Source organism: Rattus norvegicus, chromosome 11 (assembly GCF_036323735.1).
Source record: "Rattus norvegicus strain BN/NHsdMcwi chromosome 11, GRCr8, whole genome shotgun sequence".
Taxonomy (NCBI): Eukaryota; Metazoa; Chordata; class Mammalia; order Rodentia; family Muridae; genus Rattus; species Rattus norvegicus.
Genome location: NC_086029.1, coordinates 45160309 through 45187635, shown reverse-complemented (window position 1 = coordinate 45187635; position 27327 = coordinate 45160309). Strand labels below are relative to the sequence as shown.

General features: G+C 49.8%; 1 protein-coding gene and 1 long non-coding RNA gene across 2 annotated transcripts in view; both read left to right on the top strand.

Moving 5' to 3' along the window:
- The window catches only part of Rcan1 (regulator of calcineurin 1), a 79943-nt gene that overhangs the window by 430 nt on the left and 52186 nt on the right, over positions 1–27327 (top strand). The window lies entirely within an intron of this gene.
- The window catches only part of LOC134480974 (uncharacterized), a 47123-nt gene continuing 19802 nt past the window's right edge, over positions 7–27327 (top strand). Inside the window, exon 1 of the long non-coding RNA XR_010056068.1 lies at positions 7–27320. This is a non-coding gene — a long non-coding RNA (uncharacterized LOC134480974). The remainder of the gene's footprint in view (positions 27321–27327) is intronic.

The window sequence follows — 27327 nt, the reverse complement described above, 5'->3', positions numbered from 1 at the left end:
GTGAGGACCGGGCTGCTGTCGGGCCGGAGGGCGGACACTTGTTGCGGGGAGCGGCCGGGGCGGGGACGGGCCGCAGCCCTGCTCCCGGGGTCTCTGACTCTGGAGGCGGTCTTCCTTTTGCACCGCCTACATAGTCCAGATCGTATTCTACCGGATCACTCAAGATTTGAAATCAATTCCTCCTTCCAGTGCCATGGTTGGTTACTCATACCTTCCCAGGGTGTCAAATCTGTGTGGATTGGGTCGAGGAAGGAACAACTCCCAATGTACTGAGTGTCCCTGATGGTGGCAGTCTCCCTTTAAGGAACTAAATATTCTAAAGGCTTAGGAAAGGCTTTCTCCCAAAACCATTCAACCAAAACTGGCCAATCAACCGCAAGATAATGAGCAACCAGGATCCTCACCCAAACACTGGCTTTTCTTCCAATAGTGCAGATTGAGAGTACAGAGCGTGGTCTATTTATGAACAGTGAGTCACGTCTGTTTCCTCCTTCCTCCCAGTGAATGAGGTGCACCCCTCCTCTGTGTAGTAAATACAGGGCAGGGGCTAAACCCCCAGGGCCAAGGAACAAGTACCCCGGTCACTTCAGGAGAAAATTAATCCAGCACTTGCCCTAAAGGCCAAAATGCAATTTTATTCTCTGATGTATCCTCAGATCCCAGAACAACCTCACAACAGAATCTTAGTAAATGTCGAAGTGGCCAAGTGGGCAGAGCCTTAGACAAAGCTGTTCCGGGATACCAGGCACCCGGGCAATTCAGGCAAAAAGAGAGAACATGAGATCCCTCAAAGAGGTTTGAAGTGCCGGCCAGAGCTTAGCCTGCAGAGAGAGAAGAGAAAGCCCCTGAGCTGTGACAATTGTTGCTCTACACGGGATGTCCTGGAGTGTGCATGGCCATTGTAAATCCTCTCTGAAAGTAAATGACCATATAAATTATACATAGCCAAGACACAGCGGTGTCTCTCTTGGCAGCGACCTTCAGCTGCACTTCATTGACATGTGGACTCATTGCCTAGGGATGAAAGCTTTGCTGACATGTTTGATTGAGGGAAACCAGAAAGGTAAATATCAGATGTAGCAGAAGGCAACGACAGTGCTCTAGGGAGGAGGCAGGCTCAGGGAGTAGAGGTCTGAGAGGGAAGGGAGTTGGCTGCTGTGCATCCAATGAGCAGCCATGCTCTCCACTCTCCGAGTGGTAAGGTGGTGATTGCTAATGGTTGGCGCTGGTTTCCAGAGCTGCTTTCAGACTCAGAGGAGGAAGCAGTGAGCTTGCTTGTCGCTTTTGTAGAGCTTGAATGCTGAAGGGTGTGGACAGGCCTTAGGGAAGAAGCACATGAAGGAGGTATTCTTAAGCACAGCCGCACATGGTGAAAGTTTCCTATGTAAAACTGCAGGCATGGGGTTGGGGATTTAGCTCAGTGGTAGAGCGTTTGCCTAGCAAGCACAAGGCCCTGGGTTCGGTCCCCAGCTCTGAAAAAAAGAAAAAAAACCGCAGGCGCTTGCATATAGCATGTGCATAATATAGCATGTGTATAATATAGCATGTGCATAATATAGTGTGTGCATAATATAGCATAACCTCCCACGTGCTTTAAGTCACCTCTAGGCCACGTATGATACCTGGTAGGTTGTGAACGTGATTAAATAGTTGTTATACTGGTTTCTTTTTTAATGTCAAGAAGGGAAGGTATGTGCCTGTTGTCTGACTATGCAGTTTTTCTTTATGAAAAAAAATAAAGATTCTAGTTTGCCTGAATCTGTGCTTGTGCAGCCTGAGGGTACTGAGGGCTGTCAGAAGAGAGAGGTGCAGCATGGGATGTGAAAGAGAATCAGGTAGTAGCAACAGGTGGGAAGCCGCATGGCAGTCAGTCCTTACACAGGGTTGCACACTGTTGGCTCAGGATGTTTGACCCTAGAACTGCCTAACTGGGCTGGCCTCCAGAGGTCTCCAGTCCCTGTGAGCAGCAGCCAGAAGCTGGAGCTAGTAGAGGAGGCAGTGTGACTGGAACCCCTGGGAGGAGCTGCCTGGCAACTACATGGATCTGAAGACGGGAAGTTGAAGTGCTAAAGCTCACATGACGGAGCCTGGCGTTTCCTGATCCAAGGGAGCCAAAGCCAGATCTACGGGCAGGTTGGGCCTTCCAGGGTCTGTAGAAAGTCACTCAATGAGGAGTCAGTTCACCCATGAACTAGGGTGGGCCTTGCACAGGCTGACTGGCTTTAGGGAGTTTTGGGTCTAGAATCCAAAGGAACAGCAGCGCTGATGTGGATGCCAGGGTGAGCTAGGTAATGACCAGAAGGAGTTTATGTGAGTGTTGAAGGGCAGGGTCCTGGGCCGCAGAGGTCTGAAGAGCATCCAAGGAAGGGTCCCCAGAGGGTTGCCCTCGGATGTTACTCTACCTCAGAGTTGGGTGGGAAGCATCAGGTGGGGAAGGAAGGTGGGTGGGCAGGGGAAGAAGCAGGGAGGCAGATGAGGGAGCTTGTCAGCTTTCTGGGAAGGAGAGTCCTTAGGGCAGAGGTGTGGTATAAAAGGAGGCAGACACAAAGCCTCCAGAGGCTCCTCCCCTTTCTCTCCACCTTGAGGGCTGGGGCATCAGTATTATGGGTGAAGTGTGTGTAGTGACGGATTCTCAGTTCATAGGTCCTGGAGGTTTATAGATCTCAGCCCCCCAGGGCTGATGGCTCTGTACAGGAAGAAAACCTAACAAAACTAGCATCATGGTAGCTCACTGTCTTCCACCTGATTGTTTCTCAGTGAGCTAGAACCATCCCTCTGAGGGAGAAAGTGTGGCTCTGGAGGTTCAGCCTACCACCTGCATGGGGGTCCCTTTAGATGGTAGATAGAAAGTATGTCTGCTTCAGGTTGACCGTGTCTACCCTGGAATGGGTGGGTTACGGCCGCAAAACTGTGGGAACCTTAGAGCTGCTGTCCCCTTTCTAACCACACTGAAGGGCCACCTGGGGGTGCTAACCTGCAGAAAATGACTCCCCTGATCCTATAACCTTAATCTTAAACGAAAAGAGGAAACGGACCTGAAACTACTCAGTTGTCTGAGAATTCCAGAAACTGTTATAACTACTAACAATCTGATATGTGAGATTTGCTTTTAGTAAAACATGTTAATTGTCTATATAAAAACCTATCATTATTAATGTAAAATAATCTTACTAGAGAAGTTTATACTGTTACAAGTTAGAAGAAACCTTTATTAAAATAAGGTTATTTTCTCTGTGGGTAAATGTTTGCCTGGTACACTAGCCGACCCTTGTATGAACAGTTCTACTTAGAAAGCAAAGCCGTGCCTTGAACCTGTGGCTACCGGTGCTTTGGGCTGTCGGCGCTGGTTAGGTGGCTCCCTTTGCTCAGCCTTCACCTAGGTAACCGGCAGTTTCGGAGTCCCGTTTGGCTTCTAGGAGGCAGAACTCCCGGCAGTAGGGGAAACACGCTCTCGCCTTGGTCGTCTCAAACACGGATGCATATTTGATGGGTACTTCTTCCGGCTTAACCCAAAGGCCATGTCAGAATCTGCTGTCAGGAAATCATATGTAGTCCATGCGTGTCTACCGAACACACACTTCTTTTAAAAAGTGACTATGATTCGTGATAGCCTTTTCTATAATTTTAATAACTTGTACTCTGATCTGCAAAAGAGAATCTTAAGCAAGAATTCTAACTTCTCTACGTATGTGCCCCTCCCCGCAGAGGGAGATCCTGACGGTGCCTGCAACCTTGGAGTCTGTTTTTAAAACCTGTGTGTGTGTGTGTGTGTGTGAGAGAGAGAGAGAGAAAGAGAGAGAGAGAGAGAGAGAGAGAGAGAGAGAGAGAGAATATGAGAATATGCCTGTGACATCAGGGAACCTTTTGGGAACCTGTTCTCTCCTCCCTCCATATATTTAAAGCAGAATCTCTCACTTTTCCAAGGCTCTGTAGACTTCCAGCCATTGGCCGGAAATTCTCCGTGTGCTACCCCGTAGAAGCTGTTGGGTTAGATGTGAATCAGTGCATCTGGGTTCTGGGGCTCAAAGTCGAGCATCTGGCTTGCATGCAATAAGCATTTACCTATCGAGCCACTTTATCACCCCTCCCCAGCCCCCAGAATCAGAGGGGAGGGTTTGAGAATTTCCCCGTCCTCTGTCACTCCAAACTAATGCTGTTCTCAGGCGTGGGAGTTGGGAATGGCCTGTGGGTGGTTCTCTTAGTGAAGACAGAGAAGCAGTGCCTCCTGCTCGGCTAGAAGGGGTTGGGGTCTTAGCTCCTGCTTGTAATGTCAGTGCAAAGGAGCTGAAGCAGGAGGATTGTCTTCTGTTTGGTACCTGGGCTTCATAGTGAGTTGTGGTCCAGCCTGAGTGAAACCCCGTGGGGGTAAAGATAGTGGGAGAAAGAAAGAGGCAATGGGGGGTTTAAAGAGAACTCTGAGTAACTGATCCCACATCTATGCAGATAACCAGCCCGCCGGCGCCTTGATTTCGTCTAGTCTGTAATGGAGGTCAGGTTCTGGACCTAAGGTTCCTTTGTGACTTTGAAGCCTTATTGCTATCAGCAGGAGGGCCTGTGTGTTTAGAAAGTGGTGTTTAATTTAGGAAGCCCCAGTTTACTGTAAGGATGGGCCACCTTCCTCTCTTTTACCCTTATATTTGTCCCCACGGGCAGACCATGGACTTGTACATAAGTCTACATTCAATGATAAGTTGATGGTTGAAATGTTTTGGGGCTCTGGAGTGACAGCTAATGTCCACTCCAAGATTGAACATCCCTGGCCACGTTTCTGCCTGTTTCCATCCAAGTCAGTCCGTGTAACATGCTGGGAAAGTCAGTTCGTGTAGCAAGCTGGGATTATGGCTTCCTGGCTGAAGAGGAAGACTAGGGAGTTTGGGTGGTTTCCGGCCCTTCTCATCTCACAGTTCAGCCTATTGTGAGGCAAAGCCGTGTTCTCAGACTTGCTCAATCTTGGGTGAAGTTTCTCCTGCTGTGGTTTTGCCTCAGGTGTGGTGGGTTAGCTTATTTGGAACGCTGTATTAATCTGTAAAAACCCATATTGAGTAGGGGCCAGGTTTGGTGTAGAATTTACCCACTCTTTTCCTTGATTTTAGAATTTCTGATCCTTTACAAAGTGAGATGCTTTTTATAGCCACACTTTGTTTTCCTTTTTTAATTTTTTAGTCTTCCACTTCCCAACAAGTCAGTCTACCACAGATCTTATCACAGCACTCTTCATAGCTGACACTACAACTACAGACTCTTCAAGCCTCAGGACAGTTACATAAGGTGACAGAAAACTAGGCTTCGAGATAGAGCAGAGAGGGGAGGCTGTTGTCTCCTGTGTTTATAGCTCAGGCTGCCCTTCTTTTAAAAACTGTGACCAGAAAACACAATCTACTGAATACAAGCCAGTAAGGGGCTGGTTTGCTTAGCTTAGCTCTGTGAATGCTTTGCTCCTGTGCAGTGGTGTGTGTGTGTGTGTGTGTGTGTGTGTGTGTGTGTGTGTGTGTGTGTGTGTGTGAATTGAGTAGACCCCTGGGTTATTTATACGTCGTACACAGTCATTAGAGCTGCGAGGAGTTCTAGCCCTTTGAAATCCAGTTCTGTTGTGCAAGGCAATTTTCCCTTTGTCAATACCAGTGACTATCAGAACCTGCAGATGCAGAGGTAACGAGAAGGAAGCAGTGTTCTGGAAGCAGTAGCCAGTTTCCCCATAGCAGTAGGTGGTCGAAATGCTTCCTGCGTATCTGTGTTAGTCAGGGTTCTGCAAGGGGCAAAACTGTCCCGAGACCAGATGTCTTGGCAGCCCCAATCTGGTGCTGGAGTCATAGGGAGATCCTAGAGAGATGCCGAGTGGTTTTTAGTCCACATTGGAATCCCCAAGAAGCAGATTCTAACACCAGTAAAAGAATGGGTCAGGATAGGTGAGGAGCCTGTCCCTGAGAGTGAGGGCAAGAAGGCAGGAAGCACAAGCTTCCTTCTCCCATGTCCTTTTAAGAAGGCTATCACCAGAAGGTGTAGGGCCTAGATCTAGGGTGGGCCTCCCACCTCAAATGATCCAACCAAGAAATTCTCTCATAGGCATGCCCAGATGCTGGGTTTTTAATTAGTTCCAGATGTAGTGATGCTGACACCAAGAGCATCCCTCATTGTATCTCTTGGGGAAACCAAATACTTCAAGATGTGGGACCAGGAGACATCAGAGCTAGGAGCCTCAGGGTGTAAAGGCATCAACCACTTCCTGTTGTCTAAGTAAGACTCTGGAAACCCTGCGATGATCTGTCCACATGGAGGCAGGGTAGCCTAGCGGTTAAGAGCATAGGATTTACTCCTGTCTCCCACATTCACCCACCTGTGTCTTACTTAGTTTTCCTGCCTGTGAAATAAGGATACTAAAAGCAGCTGTGGAAGAAGAAAAAAAAAAAAAAAAAAAAGAATGGGTAGGTGGCTTGGATCTAGCAAAAAGACATTGTGAGTTACTGTATCAGTTTTCATGTGCTGTGTAACAAAGTTACCTAACACTTTTGAACTAACAGGGTTCGGTTGTAGGATCCTGGAGTGGCTGAGCTTGGCACAACGCATCTGCAGTCTCACAAGACTGGCACAGGGCATTGCCTCTGACAGTTACTGGGAACAGTCCTTTGATGGCTGAAGACCAGAGGTGTCTTTTGTTCCTTGCCTCTTGGGCCTCGCCACAGGGCAGCTCACAGCATGGCCGCTGGCTTCCTTCAGAGCAGGAGAGAGAGCACAAATGGATAGAACCCATCATTCCTCCCTAACTGAGCCTTCTCCCAGTGAGAGCCATATGATGCTCTTCTTCTAGGAGTGGGGTACAAAGGCAGGTTTGATTTAGAATTTACCCTCTATTTCTCTAATCTTAGAATTTCTGACCCTTAAAGGTGCTATCATATGGACACCATAATACAAAGGACTAGTGTTGGGAGACGGGTCACCAGGACCAGAGACAGGCCACTGAGCAGCACCACAGGGAGACCTTTGTCATTCTGTTTATCTACCTTTGGACAGACCCCAGGAAGAACACAGTGGCCTTGAACTTGAAGTAGCTGAGAACTACTTAAATTCCTGGTTCTCCTGCCATCAGAGCCCAGGTGCCGGGGTTTCAGGTGCCAGCACCACACTCGTTGGGTTGCTGTGGTGTTGCGTGTGTTGTTTTCTCCTTATAAACCATCAGACTTCTGCAATGTTTAGATGTGTTTACTAAAGCAGGCTTGGGCTAGAGCTTGCTGTGAAGAGCTCCTCCTTGTTCAGCACAGTGACCCGAGTTCAAGTCCCAGAAACAGACGGGTTTAGTAGGGTTTTCCTCACCTTTTCTTTTGAATTCAGCACCATAAAGAACGCACTCTCGGGGTTGGGGATTTAGCTCAGCGGTAGAGTGCTTGCCTAGCAAGCGCAAGGCCCTGGGTTCAGTTCCCAGCTCCGAAAAAAAAAAAAAAAAAAAAAAAAAAAAAAGAACACACTCTCACTCTCAGCCTCCACGGCTTACATAAACCGCCTAGTGGATGGGTGGATGGGCTCTGGCTACATCAGGCGCTGTTATGCAATTTCTGGGGGCGAGAGCCTGTCAGTAGCCCCAGGACACTGAACATGGCTGTTCCCTGAGGGTGAGCGGGCTCAGGACTGGTTAACTTGGAAGGAGAAACCGAGCCCTCTCTGGCTTGGGAAGGAAGGCCTAGTCCTTTTCCCTTCCTTGCTAATTTACAGGCAAGATATGAAATTTTCACAGCAATCATAATTAACCAAGTGGAGAGAGGTATTTGAGGTTGGCCTGAATTTAGAATTAGAAGACAAAAATGTTATTTAATTCAGAGAGCTAATTTTGGAGTTTTTTCCACTCAAGATTACAGTAGCATTCTGTACTTTATCGTGGCATCTGTCTGCTTGTCTTGTCTTCCCAAATAGTACAGCATCAGGTCAGCGTCACAGCTCAGCGGCTCCGCGTCTGGGATCAGGGTGAAGGTTCTCTCCGTGACCTGCAGATGGCGCCTTCTTACTCTGTCCACAGAGGGTCTCACCTGGGTGTATGGGGACAGGGACCAGAGGCCTCTTATAAGGACATGTAAAGACATGTTGGCTCCTGGATGAATTGCTTTCTTAGAGGCCTTTCTCCCAGCCCAGCCACGCTGCTGTTAGGTCTTCAGCGTGTGTATCTAGTAGAAGGGGCAAGGGCAGAAACATTTTGAGCCTCATTCCCAACCTTCACATTCCTGGTTAATCTTTGTAACAGATGTGTTGTCACCATGACGATTGTATCATACATGTCTCCCTTCCTAAGAACATCGTGAAAGGAGCACCGTTGTTATTTTCCCCACAGCTCAGCCGGTTCAGGGTCTCAAATCCCAGATCACCCATCTGGAATCATTGGTCCCCACCTCCCTGCAGCCTTCACTGAGTCTCAAGTTCTTAGTGCTCACCCTGATCCAGTGGGATGATGTCTTATTGAAATCCCAAGGAGCTCCATGAAGGACAAGGTTTTGTGTAAGGTGGACTGACAAGTTACAACTCTCGTGCCCTTTGCGGTGTCTTTGAACAGTTGTTGTTGGGCAATCCTGGTGGGTCAGGCACAGTGGCAGCCTTAATGTTAGCCGCCAAGCTGACTGTACCTGGTCACAGGAGTCAGGAAGATCTGGGTCCAGCACTCCACCCACCCACTCATCCACTGTGCTCATCAACACGTGTTTACGGGGTACCACTCACGTGCTGCATTACATAGTTCAAGACCAGCCATGGAGCTCAGACAAATCCTGCTCGTCCTCAGGTGCCAAAAAGACCAACCATAATCTCTGTGGAAAGTCTAGGAAAGTCAGGGTAAGGCAGCCCACTGCCCCTGACAGTTAACGTCTGTCCTTTCAAATCCCAAGCCACAGGAAAGCCATGAGATTAGTTTTGGATATTGTTCATGCTACGTAAATGATGAACTGTGTTGGTCAGGTTACTCTGCTTGTCCAAACTTGGTCGACTTCCTGTCAATTGAGCAGGTTAGGTTGTAGCGTCTGAGGCCATGCCTAACTACAGGGGCAGTGTACCATTCTCCCCGTGGGAGCTGTAGCCCACTGCACCCCCCTCTGCTCCCCACACCCACAGGTCCAATCGGACTTTCCCCAGGCAGATTTTGCTCAAGATGAGAGGTCTCTGGTACAGTCTAGCTGTCCCCTCTCCAGGTCCTCCAGCCTTCCATCCATTCCTCCGCAGTGGCTTGCACCATTAGTTCCTGGCAAAAGGAGGGTGACTCTCAGACACTTAAAACTTTATGCCTTTAATTGATTTTGGAAATCCACTTAAAATTAATCTCACGATCTTGCACCAGTGAGAATTTAAATGACCCCAGCACTGCTCATTAAATGGTCCATCTGGGGGCTGGAGAGATGGCTCAGCGGTTAAGAGCACTGACTGCTCTTCCAAAGGTCCTGAGTTCAAATCCCAGCAACCACATGGTGGCTTACAACCATCTGTAATGATATCTGATGCCCTCTTCTGGTGTGTCTGAACAGCTACAGTGTACTTATATATAATAAATAAATAAATCTTTAAAAAAAAATGGTCCATCTGAAGATTTGCCAGAATACTAGAGTGACATTTGTTTCAAGTCTGACAGCCAAGTGTTCTCATGTCAGTCAAGTTTAGTTTACTGAGAAGACGGCTGGCTGCTGACTGGCTGTTTACCTGATTCATGCTTATTTCCCAGGGACATTAGTTCTCTTTTCTTCTCCTCCTCTTCTCTCCACCTCTCTACTTCCTCTTCCTCCTCCTCCTCTTCTTTTTCTTTCTTCCTTCCTTTCTCTCTCTCTCTCTCTCTCTCTCTCTTTTTTTTTTTTTTTTTTTTTAGATGAAGTCTCACTGTGTTAGCCAGCGTGGCCTCCGGGTCCTGACCCTGGATGGCTCTGGCTTCAGCCTCCAGAGTGGCTCAGACTACAGGTGCATGCCACTGCTGTGGGCTAGGGATGATTTCCGTTACACATCTTACCACCCTTAAGTTTTGATGGTAAATTATAAAATCAGTAACTCCAAAACTAAACTAAGTACTTCAGTTTGGTATCGTTACTTACGCCAGCTCTGTTGAGTATTACCTTTTCCAGTCTTTCTAGAACATTTCAAGGGTGATGCTGTTATTGGCTCATTTTTTAGACAAAGGTGACTTCTCTTTATAGAATTAATAAGCATCATAGAATCTTCTAGCTTTAGAGGTTTGATTCTGGGGTTCTCAAAGCCCATGTGAAGAAGTGACCTGTGAACCTTGCCTTGCGTTTCTCTGGTGAGTAGCTGAGATCGGTGGGTGATGGTATGGACTCAGAGTGTGGGCAGATGTGGGCAGAGCTGGGGCTAAGCACAGACCTCCTATCCCAGTCTGCATAACTGAGCTCAGAGGACACTGGGAGGCAGAGCAGATCTGCACCAGTGCTGTCCATTGATGACCACCAGGGGGAAGTAACTTCCCCTGTGTTCTCCACAGATCCACTGGTTGACTGAAGACTGTCTAGGCTTGCCTTTCTCTAAAGGAAGAGAGGAGCAGTCATACCCAGAGTCGCAAAGACGAGTTTGCCATTTCAGCCTCAAAGGGGAGAGAGCACCCCATCTGCTAGCAGGAGCCTGGCAAGTAGGAAGCTGTTCCTGCTGCCCTTCACAGCCAGGGACTGGTCTGGCTACTGGTCGGTCTCCAGGGTGGGAGAACAGAGTCTGCCTGAAGGGGAGCCCTCCTAACAGAGTGACCCTCCTGCCCAGCTGTGCCCTGGCATTCTGTGTGTGTGTGTGTGTGTGTGTGTGTGTGTGTGTGTGTGTGTGTGTAGTAGGTCACTTGTCTGACATGGGCAATGTCCTGGGTTCCATGCCGGCACCATGACCCACAATAAAAGAGCAGAGAAATTCTCCCTCGTGAAAACATACGCTGTTTTGGAAACACCAGGCCTTCTGAGCAGTACACTGGAGCACTTTAAATTTTTTATGATTACTTTCAAAAGGGAGAGCTGTGCCCTCGGATAAGTGTGCTTAGACTTGCTCACTCTCATTGCCCTAGAACAATTTCCAGAATCTTCACTGCCCAGGTCACACTGTGACATCCTCCGGGGCTGGGGCTGAGGCCCTGGGAGGCACAGGTTGGTTTTAGCTTCCTTCATGCTTCCTGAACTACGAGTCTCTGGTAGGCAGGGTCAGCGTCTTTAAGACCCGGCAGCTCCTAAAAACTGAGCAGACCCCATCCCCTGCCGAGGGTTGGAGAGGGACTCAGGGCCCGTTTGCTCAGGTGTGAGGCTGCTTTCTAGACCAGGTGAGTCTGAGGCGGGGCTTTCAGGGCAGGCGCTGAGCAAGGTGGACGGTGGCAGAGGGCTGTGCGTCAGGCAGGGCCTCAGGCACAGGACCGACAGTGGGGCTGAGGACAGGGAACATCCTGTGCCTCAGAAGGAGCTGCAGCTTCTCCTGAGAGTACAAGCAGCGCCCTCATCGCACCTGAAGAGTTTCCCTAGCTGAAATACTTGAGACCAGAGATGGCCGAGGCTGGGTTGGGAGCTCTTGTGACTGGGATACTTGTGTAGGCATTACTAGTTGAACAGCCTTAAAAACCCAATGACAGCAGTTTGGATTCTGAGGTTGAGGAAGATCTACCTGCCTCTGGTGAGAGAGCTACTGGGACGGTGCATGGGTTGGGAGTGCTCACTGGGAGGCCGTGAGAATGAGAAGAACTCTCATGGTGGCATTTGTGATGGCATCGAAGATGGAGGCCACTTAAACACTGACCAGTCTCCATCGGGCTCTCGGGGTAATGCCAGAGATGTGTCCTCCCGGTTCCATGTGGCTCCATCGTTGGTCACTGTTGAGTGTTTGTCTCCTCATTTTCTGGTCACTTGTTGCCTTTTCCTCAGCAGCGTCTCCCACGCAGGGGCTTCTTGCTGCATAGAATTAACCTGGCTGGCTCTCGGGAGAGCAGGAATACGGTAAAGATGCGCACACACACATGCGCTGGAACCCACCCTTCCTTATGCATGAGCACTTCTGCAGCCAGAGTTGTACACCTCAAGGGCCACAGTGTGTACAGACTGTGAAGCTGAGCTCTGAGACGGGCAGGCTGAACTCTGGCCCTGGCTGTGTCACCCGTGGGGAGTCACTTACCCCCTCTATGACAGTCGCCATGCAGGATTTCTGAGGATGGAAGGAGCCAGGACAGAGCACAGAGAGTCATGCCAGATGCACAGCAGATGTGTAGCAGATTTTATTATACTTAGTATCAAAATGCAAACACAATGGGGCCCGATGTTTCAGGCCGTGTGTGTGTGTGTGTGTGTGTGTGTGTGTGTGTGTGTGTGTGTGTGTGTTGTGGATCAGTGGGAGTAAAACTATCATAAAAATGAAAAATATCACTCATTTCCCCTTGGCTAGGGTCTCACTATGTAGTCCTGGCTAGCCTAGAACTTGCTACTTAGACCAGGCTGGCCTTGAACTCACAGAGGTCTGCCTGCTTCTGCCTCCTGAAAGCTGGGATTAAAAACTATCCACAGTATTATAAGTATTGCATTTTGAAGTCTGTTAAATGGTAATCCTTATTTTCCCGAGCCTACCTGCAGTTTTAGGATGTGTGTGTGACTTCCACATTTCCAGACACCTAGAACACTGTAAAACTCTTGTCACTTGTAAACACCTGGAACAAAGTGCAGTTAGGGGACTTTGTTAAAAGGCTGTTTAATCTGAAATGTGCTTCGGCCCAGTTACTTAGGAACCGAGGAGTGTTTTTAAAAATCGGGTGCCGAGAACACAGCAGCCATAGAGACGCCATGAGCAGTAAGTACTGTAGATATAATTAAAAATAAATGCTAATGCTTTGTGGAAGGTTTTCCCTTCCCTCCCTCTTTGCCCCTTTCTTCCTCCGAGTCCCTTTCTTTCTTCCTTCGCTTCTCTCTCAGAACAGTATCTCTGCTATTCCTCCACCTCCCCCGCCAGCCTCTAGCCCCTTGATGGAAAATGGCTGGGTGTCCTTTGCCATGGCTTGTCCTTGGAGGGCCCGAGCAGCTGTGGCACTTATCTCTGCGTGCCATCGTGGTTTGCATGAGGCTGCTCTAGGAAGGCCACTCTCCCCTATTGGTGTGCACCTGCAAAGATGACTGTCCGTAGCCAGCATGCCCGTGGCTTCACAATATTCAAGGCCCCTGCTGCGGTTTTAATTAAAGTAGTCAGTCTTAAATGCCCTTCTTACCCCTGCAGCACTGTGCCCCCAAACAGCCTGGCCGTAGTCAGCGCTGCAAGATGACAGGTCACAGAGGTGCCTGCAGGGCTAAAGAGTGGAGGGGGGCCTTTGGCGCAGCGGGATCCATACTCAGTCCTTGGGGGTCCCCATGATTCATCCATCCATCTTCCGTAGGCCAGAGAGACAACTGATTAAGCTGAGTCCGGCAGACAGTTTCTCATCTGCACCGTGCTGGCTGCAGAGGTAAGAGGCAGCACGCAGGCGAGGGCGGGATGTCTGGAATGCCCAGCTCATCTACACTGTGGGCCGTACCAGCCGTAGATTACTCCATTTGTGTAGATTGCTCTGTGAGTCAAAGGGTAATTACTAAAGTAGTCATAAAACTAAAACTGCAGTGTTTACCAAAACTCTGCTTCACCTTTCCTCAGCGCTTCCTTAGCGGTGGCGTCTGGGCCGCACCGTGTGCTGTTTTCATAGGTATTTAGGAGTCTGGTGGGTAGGGATAAGTGCAGGTGCCGGGTAGCGTGTGCCGTGTTTACAAGCTGCAGAGTGCTGTGCTAAGACTCTGCTGCCTGCCTTTGCGTGGTGCGGTGGGCCTGGGCTCTGCATTTCTTTGGCTGTGTGAGGTTCCCGTGACACAGTCAGCTTAGTCCACTTATGAGCGTCAGCATCTTTGGGGAGATTTCCTTACTACAGTGATGTGCTCACCATCCTCCCACGGACGTCTCTGTTTATGTGTGTAAATGCATTTCTGTATTTATGGAGGGAGGGATGGCTGCTTAACAGTCTCTGCCAGTTTCTTCTCTCCACCGTGTCACCATATGGCTGGGTTTACATTGCTGTGGAATCCTATCCCTTGTCATTTTGGATCTTTGACAGATGGGAAAGAGCTTGTTTTAAGTAACCTGGGCTTAATCAGGAATAGGCTCGACCATCTGAGCAGGCTCCCTGGCCGCTTGTCATGTTGTCTCTGTAAAACGTTTTTGACATTTTCTGTTTTTCTGGTGCAGTTTTGTCCTGTGACTAAGGATTTAAGAGAAAGCTGGCACCCTTGGCCTTTGACTCACTGGTGATGGCAGCCTCACAGAGAGAGCTCCTTCAGTTGTGCATCTTATGTCACAGACATGCAGGGAGTGTTTTCTTCCGGAGCTTTAGTGTCTGCCTTTCTACTTTGCTATAGGAAGGGGGTTAGCTGTCTGTCCATCTGTCACCTGTGGCTCGTCCCCCGTAGTCTTGTATCAGAACCCCTGAAGCCTTGTTACTCTCTCTGTCCATTTCTGCACCAGCTTTGTACTGACTTGTGACTGCACTGGCTTAGCCTTGTGTTAACAGGTCTGACTATCTCCTGTTTCCCTCTTTGTCCTTTGTCCATCCTCCCTTCTCTCACACAAACCTAAGTGCATTACGTAAGAGCGGGGCTAGTGAGGTGCTGCAGCTGGTAAGGGTGATCGCCACCAAGCTGATGACTGAAGCTCTACTCTCACGGCATGTGTGCACACACAGACACACACACGTGCATAGATCACACACAGACACACACGTGCAAACAATCACACACAGACACACACAAGCACACACACATGCACATGCATACAGTCACACACAGACACACACGTGCAAACAATCACACACAGACACACACGTGCATACAATCACACATAGATGTACATATCACACACGCACACACATGCCATTCGCACACACATATCCACATACACACTAAATAAATGTAATAAAGAAAATTAGAACTTAGTACTTTTTTATTTTTACTTTTTCTTTCCCATGAAGGAAGTTTCTTTTTCTGTCTTGACTCTAACCCAGCCCTCGTGCCAGCGCTTCCTGCTGTTTCTCACCGCAGAGTGTCCCTGAAGCGCTTCGGACAACCTATTCTGGCTTTAGTGTGTGTTCAGACTGCAGTATTCCGAAGGCACTGAGGTATCTCGTGGGCAGGACTCCAGTGTAAACACAAGAGTCATCCGCGCTTTGTGTACACTGTCTTACACGGGGCCCCAGGGTAGCTTTCTAGGATATTTTTATTGTATCTGTGTTTCCATGCCAACCCTTCCCTCCAGTGTTGCAGTTTTCTCTTGTGTTATGTCAGTGTTGGGAAGGCTTTGGGTGAGAAACTGTCAGATTTCTGATTCTGCACCAAGGGTGCTTGGATGACTAGTCTGCAGTGTTCAGATGCATAACCATATCACGTGCAAATGGTGACTCGGCCATCATCTATAACATACGTGTTCTGGTGTCTGGTCTCCTGTGCAAACAGTACCACGGCATTAGATGACGGATATAGCAGGCAGACACTCTGCTTTACAGAAGTGCGCTAATGCTTGTCCGTGGACTGAAATGTGGAACACCTTGTGGTAGATGAGCTCTCCGCCATCTCTGGTGAACACTCTCCTGCTTTAGACCTGCTGCAGGCTAAAAGTACTTCTGGGTTTCTTCTCTGGTGTTTTATAGAGGTCCTAATAAGGCACACAGGCCCTTAGAAAGTGCCTTCAGGATTGTTCTAAGAATGTCCTATGAACGACATGTCCCCACCTGCAGACTCGAGCTACCTAGTGCAACTCTGTGCACCCAGATAGTAATGTTCCGTGCCTGCCATTCAGGGCAATCACCAGAAGCCAGAAGTGGCCACAAGGATTTGAACTGTGGCAGTTGGGATTGGGAAGTGAGGGTTACAGTTTTATTATTTTAAGTCATTTTAATTTGAACCCCAACACTGCACTGAGCCTTGTAGCTGTGCTTCTGAGAGCTACCGAATCTTTCATTTTCAGACTAGTTCATTTTCATTGCAACGGCACCTATCACCTGCAGAAGTTGAGACCAGCCCCAAATCACAGCAAATTCAAACCAAACCCAGCCTGGAAATCTAGGCTTCTTAGTCTTAACAGATTCTTTTTTTTTTTTTAGATTTATTTATTTTATTATATACGAGTACACTGTAGCTGTCTTCAGACAAGGCTTCTTACTCTTGGTCATGCCATCCTCCCGTGCCTGCCCCACTTTCTTCCTCTCTCTCCACTTCCTCTCTGTAACCCCAGCCGCAGTGTTTGCACCCCAGTGAACAGCAGGGGCTGCACGGACTTCTTCACTAGGCTGGGTTGGCCCAGGTGTTTGTGCAGGCATTGAATTTTTGGCTAAGGTCACTGCACTCTAGTTCCAGTGGAATCCCCAGTCCCCTGACTGTGGCTCAGATCCTGGGTCCCGAGGCCCTGCTTCTGCCCCACTGGCAGTCAGCCTACTGGGCCCTTCTGTTGTGAATCACATGAGCGCCCTATGGCGGGAGCACCGTGAGCCCATGGTGATAGAATAGAGAAGACAGCCAGGCATGGTGGTGTATGCCTACAGTGTCAGCCCTCTGGGGACCAAGGCGGGAGAATAGGGAGTTCAAGGCCACTCTGGGCCACACAGGACCTGCTGTCAAACTGGAAGGAGGGCTTCTGGGAAGTGGCTGAGACTCCATCAGTGCAGTTTCCTCGGGATGGAGATACCAGGGCCTCACGCACACATCCACATGTTGCTTCTCCCCTTCCTCTAGGCTGTGTTAGCCTCTCCTGGGAGGTGGGAAAGACCACCTCAGATGGAAAGGTCAGAGACGGTGTAGTAATGCAGTCGCATGGCCTCCACTCGGTTCAGTTGCCCCTGTCAATGAGGACCTGCCACTGTAGGTCAGGGAGCTTGTGTCGTAGGTGCAGAAACGTCTCCAAAGGCGCGTGTCAAAGCTTTGCATAGAGCTTCAACACTGAGGCGGTTTCCCTCCTTGGATGTTCCTTTGTGTTCCCTGCCTGGCAGCACACTCTCCAAGCTTTTCCCACTTAGTGTTGGTAAGTTCATCCCTCGATGCTTTTGTCTTAAGATGGAGGAAATACACCACTGAGAGTGTAACCTGAAAAGATGGGACCTGTCCCCGTCCCCTGGTGCATACCACCCTTCCTCCTCCCCTTCCCCTCCATCCTCCCCCAGCTCTGTCCATCCCCCTCCCTCCCTGGCCTCCATGAGATGAGTTGCTTCCCTCCACTGTCCTTCCCACAATGCACCATGAGCTGAACCCTGGAACCCACGGGCCGACATAAACCTCTCTGGCTTATAATTTAACGTTGGCGTTCTCAGGTATTTCATCCCTGGGAAGGAGATGAGTGCATTGTTCTTCCTCACAGCCAGCAGAGCCTGTGTGCCGTCCTCTGTGACCAGTTAAGATGTCATCCTTGGCTGTGACAGGGACCCAGTCTCCTGGGAACCAGAGCTAACTCAGTCTCCTTGAGAGGCTTAGATGGCAGCAGCCCCCTGCAGAGCGGCCGCTGGCTGCCCCAATGTTGAGTGAGTGAGTGAGCAGAAGGCAGAAGGTGTGTTGGTGAAAGGTCATACACAGCTGGAGAAGGTTCTCCCAGCAGCCATGCTCTGCCTTGTTTTCATGATGAGGGAAAAGCCTTGAGGTGCATAGAGCTTCAACACTGAGACGGTTTCCCTCCTCTTAGATGCTCCTTTGTGTTCCCTGCCTGGCAGCACACTTTCCAAGCTTTTCCCACTTCTGTGGGTGGAGCAGTCTAGGCTTGTGGAGGGACCGTCACTTGTTTGGTATTGCACAGCCAAGTAGTGGGAGCGGGTGTGAATCCCGGTTGTTTTATTCCAGAGTCTTACGACCCCTTACCAGCAGCCTGCACTGGTCTGTACTGAGTCTAACCTCAGGATCCCTGGAGCATCCCTATTCCCTAATGAGGACACTAAAGCCTGGGGAATTGGTCCACAGACAACTGCATCCTTCTTTCTGAAGCTTGGTTGCTTCTGTCACTGTCCCCTACCCTGTGTCCTGCTCCAGGCCTCCTGTGATGGTCAGTGCCAGCTGTCAACTCGTAGAATCCTGGATCAGCCGGATGGTGGTTCTCTGGGCATGCCTGCGGGTGCTGATCTTGGCTATGTTAACAGAAGTGATAAGGCCTGCCCACTGTGAGCAGCACCATCCCCTGGCTGGGACCCCAACTGTGCAGCAGAGACAGGAGCAAGCAGCTGTGTTCCTCATTCTCTGCTGCCAGCTTGGGATGTGATGTGACCAGTTGTCCCCAGCTGCTGTCACCATGACTTCCCCACTATGTTCAACTGTACCTTGAACTGTGAATCATAATAAGCCCTTTCTCCCTTAGCTTTTGTCCACACTCACCATAGCAATGTGAAAAGAAACTCCCATATTACACTTTAGGGATCTCAAGGCTCCCTAAAAGGCATTCGTTCCCCTCTGTTTCCACAGAACGCTATTTTTCTCTGACTACAAGATTGTTCTCTGTGTGTGTGTGTGTGTGTGTGTGTGTGTGTGTGTGTGTGTGTGTGTGTGTTTGCAGCTTCTGTAGTCTCTTGTGAGAGCCATTCAGGGCCTTGTTGCGTGTAATAATTAAAAATCAATCCATGCTATCATGGGCTACTGTCTGGCCCTAGGCGGTCTCCCGCCCCCATGCAGCGGATCCAACTTCCTATGGTTCGCTTACTGCTGAACCGCTGGTTTCCCGTCATCCGTTCCCTGTGGCTAGTCTGCTACAACTTGCTCTAAACCCTGAGCCCCGTATAAAGAAAACTCCAGAGGCCTGTAAATTATCAGTTAGATTTATAACAGTAAATTCTCAACTCACAAAACGCCCACACAAAGAACTGAAAGCTCAATTGATATTGGTACAAGCTGCCCGCCTAGACTGGACAAACCTCTTGACCTTATTGCCCTTGTATGACACTCATAGCCACCTGTGTCTACTTCAAGCCATGTTTGTCCTCTTCCTCCATCTTTCTCTGTCCTTCTCCCTATCTGTCACCTGCCCTCACCTGCGTGCGTGTTGACGCAGTCCCCTGGGCCTGCGTCTGTTCAGCTGCTGGCTGCTTGTTTTAGGAGGATCGATTTCTGATTTAAGGGCTAGGACAGCCCTCATCAGTCTGTCGGGAACAGCTCTGCTCCTTTACTCATTGCCCGCTGTGCCGAATAACAAATAAGTGCACACTTCCCCGTCCCCCCTTTCTGATCCCAGAGTTAAAGTGTGTGGACTTTCCATTACTCTGGGACTCTGGCTCTGCCCGGCATTGGCCACTCTGGGGCATAGCCCATTCCTCTGGCTGAAGCCTCCATCCGTGAGTGCACCTGGCTCAGCATCTAGACAGTTTCCATCTGTTCACTGAGCATAGCCTCTGGAGACAGTCCTGTAACAGAGGGGTCTCTCCTGCCTCTACAGATAGTCCACTGCCCCAGTGGGCTCAGTCAGCCCAGGCTGCTGAGAGCCACTGTGAGTGATGGGGAAAGTGGCAGGTGTATTAGCCTTGCCTGTGGGTCTAACTCCCCAGAAGGAAGACGGCGACTGTGGGTGGCCCAGACAGGTACTATTGACTGTTGTGTCGTGTTGTTTAGGGACATCCTGACCTGACAGTGGCAGACACTGTCAACCCATGGCAGTTGGGTGAGGACCAGTTAGTATTAGACTGAAACTGTTAAACTTGCCAATACATAGCATTTTTACCAGGAATTGAGTGTGTCCCTATTGTGCCTCTTTCTGACTAGGTTTCTCAGAGCTCATCCTGTAAGTGACCTATTGGGACCTAGCAAGGTAGAGACCGTCAGCTGCAGGCCACAGATTTTGTAGACACGCAGGCCTGGAGGTTTAGGCTCTTCTCTTGGGAAGGGTGCAAACGTTCTTCTTCTACTGTGAACTCTGTTGGCAGCAGGCAGCCCCTATCCATGTCCCTTCCGTGGACCTAGGGCCACAGCCCCGTCCCATGTCCTCGGCACATGCTAGATACCGCCACCAGGGACTATCGTGGGAGTGCTGCTTTGCCTGACTGAAAAGCCATGTCCCAGCATGGGCACCTAGAGCGTTCAGGAGGATGTGCATAGGTTATACTCACACGGTACAGCACTGTACGTAAGGGGCCTTATGTGTCTGAGGGCTCGTCCTAGAACCATTTTCTTTTAGCTGCTTCTCGATGATTGTGTGGGGGCAGATAATCTTCTAGTCCTCTTGTAACCTTCCTTCAGAGTCCCTCCCACTCAGGGACCATCAAGGATGCTACAGGCCAGCCACAGACCAGGCGCCAACAGGACACAATACACAGAGCTCCACCACCTGGGCACATCAGAGTGGGGGTCGGGGGACGTGAGTGCCAGGATGGTCAGCAGTGTGGAGACAGCACTCACTCACAGAAAAGCAGTTCAGAAGGAATCAGATTGTGCTGCTCTCCTTGCTGCCCCTTTGGCATTAGAGTACATGAGGCTTTTTAACCATACCCTTACTGACTCATTCACAGATGTTTATGCATCCACTTTGGCGGCAAACGTACACAGGAACTCAAAGCCAGGCGTGCCCTCACAGGAAGTGCATTTCCATGAGAGTCGAGTGCTAGCTTAGGATATGTTAGTCACACACGATCATTGCCATGCGTAAAGTGTGTCATCAGAAGGTGACTTTTAAGCCGAGGTCTGGGGGATATAAGGAGCCTGGTAGAGGGAGGGATTTGCCCCAAGGCCACTGGCCAAACAATCATGATGAGTTCACAGAGTGGTGCCTGTAGGAGCAGAAGGCAGTAAACATAGGCTGCATGCAAGTACTGAGGAGTCTGCACCTGCGGGGCTCTCCAGAAATGGACTGGGCAGAGCAGGTGCAGGGAGAGGTGAGATGTCCCGTGAAGGTACACCTGCTGTGACTGTGGGGACCTGTCACCTGCCTCCCACCAGCACACAGCCCTGCTGGGATTGATTGGCAGGAGGCCTGAGAACCAGTGGGGCCGGTGATGGCAACATCAGCCTCAGGACTCGTGCAGACGAGATTGTCCATGCTGGAGAAGCCTCTTCCGACTCCCAGCCATGCTTAGAGCTTGCTTCTTCTCCTGCTGCGCTGCCAGCTTTTGCTTTGAGTAGTCTTGAAGCTAGAGATTCATCAGGTAAATGCAAACTTAGAGTTGGTAAAAATGACCCTTTTGGTTTTCAGTATTAAACACACCTCTGTCACTATAACAAAATATCTGAAATACTCAACTTGTAAGAAGGAAGGTTCAAGGGGCTGGGGATTTAGCTCAGTGGTAGGGCGCTTGCCTAGGAAGCACAAGGCCCTGGGTTCGGTCCCCAGCTCCGAAAAAAAGAACCAAAAAAAAAAAAAAAAAGAAGGAAGGTTCAAAACAGAGAAGGTCTGAATGGGGCAGGGAAAGAGGGAAAGCAGGGAGACAAGGGAGGGGAAACTGTGGTCAGGATATAATAAATATATATATTATATATGTCACATAATTATATATGTATATACACATGCACACATGTATGTATGTATAATATACATATATTCATATATATGTAGTGTATACATATGTAATATACATATAATTTATACACACACACACACACACACACACACACACACACACACAAATATACAGAAGGTTTGTTTTCCTCTTAAGCTTCAGTGCCCCATTGGTGATCAGGTCTGCCTGTTGGTTTTGGCTCTCTAGGAGGGTGCTAGACAGCAGTGATGGGGAGTTTGCAGTAGAGCAAAACTGTTCAACTCAGGACCAGAAGGCAGCTGTAAGGAAGAGAATGAGGCCAAGGCCCAACATGTCTCCTCCTCCCCAGGGCTCCACACCTCCCAGCAGAGCCACGCCTAGGGACCAAGCCCTTGACCTATGGCCTTTGTGAGGCACCTTGGCTTTGAGCTTCGAGAGCAGGACTGTCCCAGGACTCCTGTCACTCTCACCAGTCACTCTCCTTGTGTCACCTATTTGGTTTCTGTTTGTCTCAAACAATCTACGTTCTGTACTTCTTACAAAGTATTTTTGAAAATTGCTTCTTCCCCACTTCCAGGAACTCAGCCGTTAAGATATCATTTCTCTCTGTTTGAGTGGCTCCTGTTCAGGTGATGTCCTGGTCTAATGCAAGCCTGTGCACAGACAAAGTGCCATTGATGTCTCTTGTTGGCTTCTCTAGCCAGCGAGTGACCCTGGAAGTGCTCGTACCATTGGCTCTTGCTGTTTTTGATAAGAGGTAAAGCCTGGGAAGACCTGAGGGAAATCGATGGAAATAATCACCAGAGTGAGCCAAAAGGCGATCATCAGAAACTGCTTACATTCTTAAACATCCTGCTTTAAGATGTTTCTTTTTTAAAAGTTATTTTGGATAAGAATAACTTATAAGTGATTTAATAAGAGTGTGTACAGTTTATATAAAATATTTTGACATATCGCAGCATGACCCTGTCTTGGTACTTGGTTTTGGTCCTCAGGCCGTTGTCTGAGGCAAAGCTGTTAGGGACCCATGAGGTTCCTCTGAAGTCTGCTGGGATCAGGCTCAGCTAGGAAAGCCTGCGTGGTACAGGTTAACTCACGGGCTGCCCAGGGCAAGCAGGCACACACTTCTGCAGTGCTCTGCAGACACCTGACTGGTAAAGTAAGCAGGTGACCGACGCAGCGTTCAAGGCAGTGATGGTCTTCAGGTACTTTCCTCTTTTGACTGACACCCTGTGCATCCTGGGTAATTTCTCCTACTGTCCCTAATTACACCCACTCACCTAGCAATTTGACAGAAACCCCAATAGGTATGAACATTAACAGGATAGTCTTCACAGAACCTGGCTTTCCACAGCGGTCAGCACGGCTGAAGAGTGGGTCTTAGCAGAAAACCCTTAGCTAGGGAAAACCCTCTGCCAGAGGGATGTGTCTGAGGTGCCATTTGCAAGAACGAAGTGGAGGTCTCGTGCTAACCATTTGAGTGCCAGTTTTCTTGGAGTTGGTTGGAACACTCAGAAAGATGCTGCTGTTGAAGCTGAGTTTCCCAATCTGAAGGTGTTTGGTGAATTCACAGGAAAGCAGCCAGGCTGGGATCACTAATGTGGCTGGGCTCTGAACGTCTTCTGGCGGCCAGAGAGTGATCTCAGTACAGGGTGAGACTTCTACCCCTAAAGTTTGGCATTAGATTTAAATTCAACAAATTCCTGCATCATGCATAGAGTGCCTTCCAGTGTCTCTCCAAGCGATCTTAGAGCAGCCCATTTCTTGGGGATCAAATTGTTGCTGCAGCCACCAGGTAGCAGGGGAGCCACCAGAAGGCTGTCCCAAGGTACCTGAGGTATACACTGAAGCTCTTGGTTAGGCCTCCTTATTTATGATGGTTGTCATGACCCATGAACCTTGCTTCTATGTGCAGGGTGCGTGCATGCATATTTGTATGTGTGCATGAAACAGGACGGAATACTGTGTTAAATGGACAAACTTCAGTTCTCTGCCTTGGCTGCTCTGGCCATGTAGTCTCTAAATAATAGAATGCCAGAAGCTTAAACAACAGAGCTAATTTCTCTCTCTCTCTCTCTCTCTCTCTCTCTCTCTCTCTCTCTCTCTCTCTCTCATAATTACATTGTGGGTTTTTTAAAGGTTTATCTACTTATTTACATATAAAGTGTTTTGTCTGTATGTGCATGTGTCCCCAGAATTTTCTCTTTATTTTGAAGTCTGGAAGTCTGAGATCTAGGCATCAGCAGGTTAATTCTTGTTGAGGGCCGCTTCCTGTCCCCTGCCCTCACAGGCAGTCCATCTGGGCACACCACTCTGTGTACCCTACCCTTTCTGTCCCCTGGAAATACACGTTGAATTCAGACCCACGTAATGACTGTTTGAACTTTACTCTTCACAGGACTGTAAGCAGTCAGTCCACAGCCCTGGCAGTGAGGGTTCCAGGCCAGATGGGAAGGAAGCTGTGTAATAGCCACCTGCACCACCGCTCTAACCACGCACCCCTCAGACACAACTGAAGAGCTGAGGATTTGTCTGGCTCATGGTTTCAGGGGATACCATCCACATGGTGGGGCAGTGGTGGTAGAAGTGGGCAGTCTGTAGCAGTAGAGACATGTGACAGTGGTTCTCAGGTCTCTGCAGGTCAGAAAGCAGAACTCTGTGTCTGAAGTGTGCAATGGCTGCTGCCTCCAAGGCCCACCCTGGCCGTGCATAGGCTAGGCCACCTGTCACCAACCTCCCCAGACAGTGCTGGCAGCTGGGGACCAGGTGTTCAAACACGAGACCTGTGGATGACCTTGCACACGGCAAACTATAACTGGGGACAGGGGATCATGGATTCAGCTCAACTGTGATGGTGACCTGAACTCTCCATGGGCATGGTCAGAATACCTGCGGCACGTAATCAGCTAACAGTATGGTTTCTAAAGTGAATAACAGGTAGTTCTCCCCTGAATGCTCTTAGCAATCTCCCCGGTGTCCACACGGCTAGTCCTTGGCTCTCTTCTTCACCTTCTCCCCAGCTGCACATGGAGTGCCGTGTGTCTGAAGATGTCCACGTTCCCACGACTGCCCGGGCACAGCCTCTTTTCTAAACTCTAGTTTTATCCTAAAAGGATGTGTGCTGAGGGAGGAGTTGCTGCACATGGGTGCAGTGTCCCCCAGAAGCCAGAAGAGGGTGTAAGATCCTCTAGAACTGTTCGGGATGCCGTGAGCTGCTAGAGGGAGCTCAGGTCCCCTGTAAGAGCAGTGCATGCCTTTAACCACTAAGCCATCTCTCCAGCTCCCAATGGCCTTAGCGTATTTTTAAAGATATATTTGTTTTGTTTATGTTTCGCCTACAAATATGTGTGTATATGTACCACCTGTATGCCTGGCATCCAGAGAGACCAGAAGTAGTCATCAGATCCCCTGAAACTCCAGCTACAGGCAGTTGTAAGCTGCTGTGGTGTTGGGCATTGAACCTGGGTCCTCAGCAAGAACAAGTGCTCTCAACCACTGAGCCATCTCTCCAGCTCCTCCCGAGCCTCAGCCACAGCCTCTTGATGGTCACCCTTCCTGCTTTCCTGAGCTGCTGTTCCCCACAGAAGCCAGTGGTGCTCCTAAACATCGGTCACTTCTGGCTGGTCACACTGTGCCAGCATGCTGTGCCTGCCGTGGGGCTTCTGTGAACATGTTGTAGACTGGCTGCTTTGCCTTTCCAGAGCCTCGTCCACTCTGCTTCTGGCATGGTTGGAGCATTCTGTCCTCTTGCTGTTGCTCTGGGGGGGGGGGGTGGCACTGTTTGGAATTCCTCGGGTGCTCCTCCTCATGGATACCCCCTGAGTCCCTAACAGGTCTTCCTGGGCTGCTCACCAGCAGCACACCCCCCCCCCACTCTGTCCTTCTTAGCTGTCCTTGTGGTGGGGGTCACTTCTTCACAGCTCAGAACATGGTCACTTACCTTTCTTAGAATAGCAACTATGCCCAGAAAGTTGCCTTTTTGACTACCAAGCACCCAGCACCTAAAACCTCACCTGGTTCATGAATAAATGTTGCACTGATAAATGTCCCCCTGTGGCTCCAGTGAGTCCAAGGTGTCAGAGGTCGTGAGCACAGAGCTCTTTCCTGAGGCTAAGCCCCAAGCTGGGAAAAGCCTGACAGTCCCTTGCCTCATACCCGGGTCACACCTAGGAGTGTGCCTGCATGACTGTGTCAGCTCAGTCCTATCATTTGATGAGAGTCCTAGCTGGGGGCCACCGGGACCCCTCCCACCCTGCCTCCCGCCTCACATCTACCGCTTTCTCCTCTTTGCTCCCCTTTCACTTTTCCCCTCGTGGTTAATGGCAGTAATCTCTGGAAGCAACTGCTGCATCCGTAGGGTTGGTCTGATGCCCTGCTTAGAGGCTGAGTATCTTTTCTTTTTTCCTCTCTTCTTCATCCTCCTCCTCTCCCTCCTCCTCCTCCTCCCTGCTGGCACTCCATCCCTTCAGTCTGAGGAACATTTCCCCCTGTGTGGAAGGCTGAGTCATTAGTTCTGGTTTCCCCTGTTGCTGGAACAGACTGACTGACCCACAACATTCCCCTAGGCACGCCTGATCTTATCTACAGGACATTTTAGAAAGTTTTCACCCAAAACTCTTCTCCCAACTCTCCCCCAGCCATGTTCACAGGAATTCCCTGCAGATTGTGGGATTGCAGATCCTGGTACTTTGCTGAGATTCCAGTGTATTCGAGTGTGTACGTGCGTGCCTGCGTGCGTGCGTATAAGAAGTGGGGGTAGTAAGTGCAAGGCCCTGGGTTCAGTTCTCAGCTCCGAAAAAAAAAAAAGAAAAGAAAAAAAAAAAGAAGTGGGGGTGGTTGCAGGCCATCAAGTATCAGCTAGCTTCTGGGGTCTCCCTGCTTTGTGCAATCTTGAGCCAGCCATTCTCTCATTCATAGAGTGGGACAAAAACTACTCAGCCCTCAAGATCTCCCTGCGACCAGCACTAAGGTGGGGGGCAGCAGAAAGAGTATATGCTGCCCACTGCTGGGTGTTTTGTGGGTACCACCACACCCACAGCTCCCTGGCTTCAGTTGTCAGGAGCCTGTCCCTGCTGCTTTTGTAAGCACTGCCTCAGGTCGAGCCCCAGGGAAGGGCAGGACTGGGTCCCAACCAGCAGAGTGAGCTGCAGTGATATTTTAGCAAGGGCCCCAGGCTGACTATTCATTCAGTCATTCAACCCTCAGCAAGAGTGGATTCACACTTTCCATCACGGCCTGGCCAGCCAGTTTCCATATCAGCCATGCCTCAGGAAGGTCGGACGCCGTAGTCATTCTTTCCGTTGCTGTTGAGCCTGCCGCCGCGGGCCTGCATGCCAGCAGAGCTCACTACAGGAAGCAACTGTTGGCCCTGCTGAGCTGCCTCGCCTCTGTACACTCTGACAGATAAGAGGGCGTGACTTTCCCACAGGAGCAAAACGTCAGCCACCCTTCTCCTTGGTAGTCCTTGGCCATGTCTCTTTTATTTTAAGATGTCAAGGCAATCATGGTTATAAACATTTTGGGTCTGACAGAGCTGTGTGTGACATTCTCCCCTGGGAGCCCTGACACCTGTGATGTGTGACTGTCCGACACTAGCTGATGCCATGTGTATTCCCCTCCATTACCCTGGGGACAGTTTGAAAGAAAAGAAATGAAAATTCCACATTTCCTCACAGCTAAACCAGCAGGCTCGGCAGAAGAAGCTCATACTCCTGGGCCTGCTGACCTCTGGTCGCCTCTTCCAAGTTCAGGGGTCTGTGGGTGCTCAGGTGTGGGTGCTCAGGTGTGGGGTGCTCAGGTGTGGGAGCTCAGGTGTGGGTGCTCAGGTGTGGGTGCTCGGGTGTGGGGAGCTCAGGTGTGGGTGCTCAGGTGTGGGGAGCTCAGGTGTGGGTGCTCAGGTGTGGAAGCTCAGGTGTGGG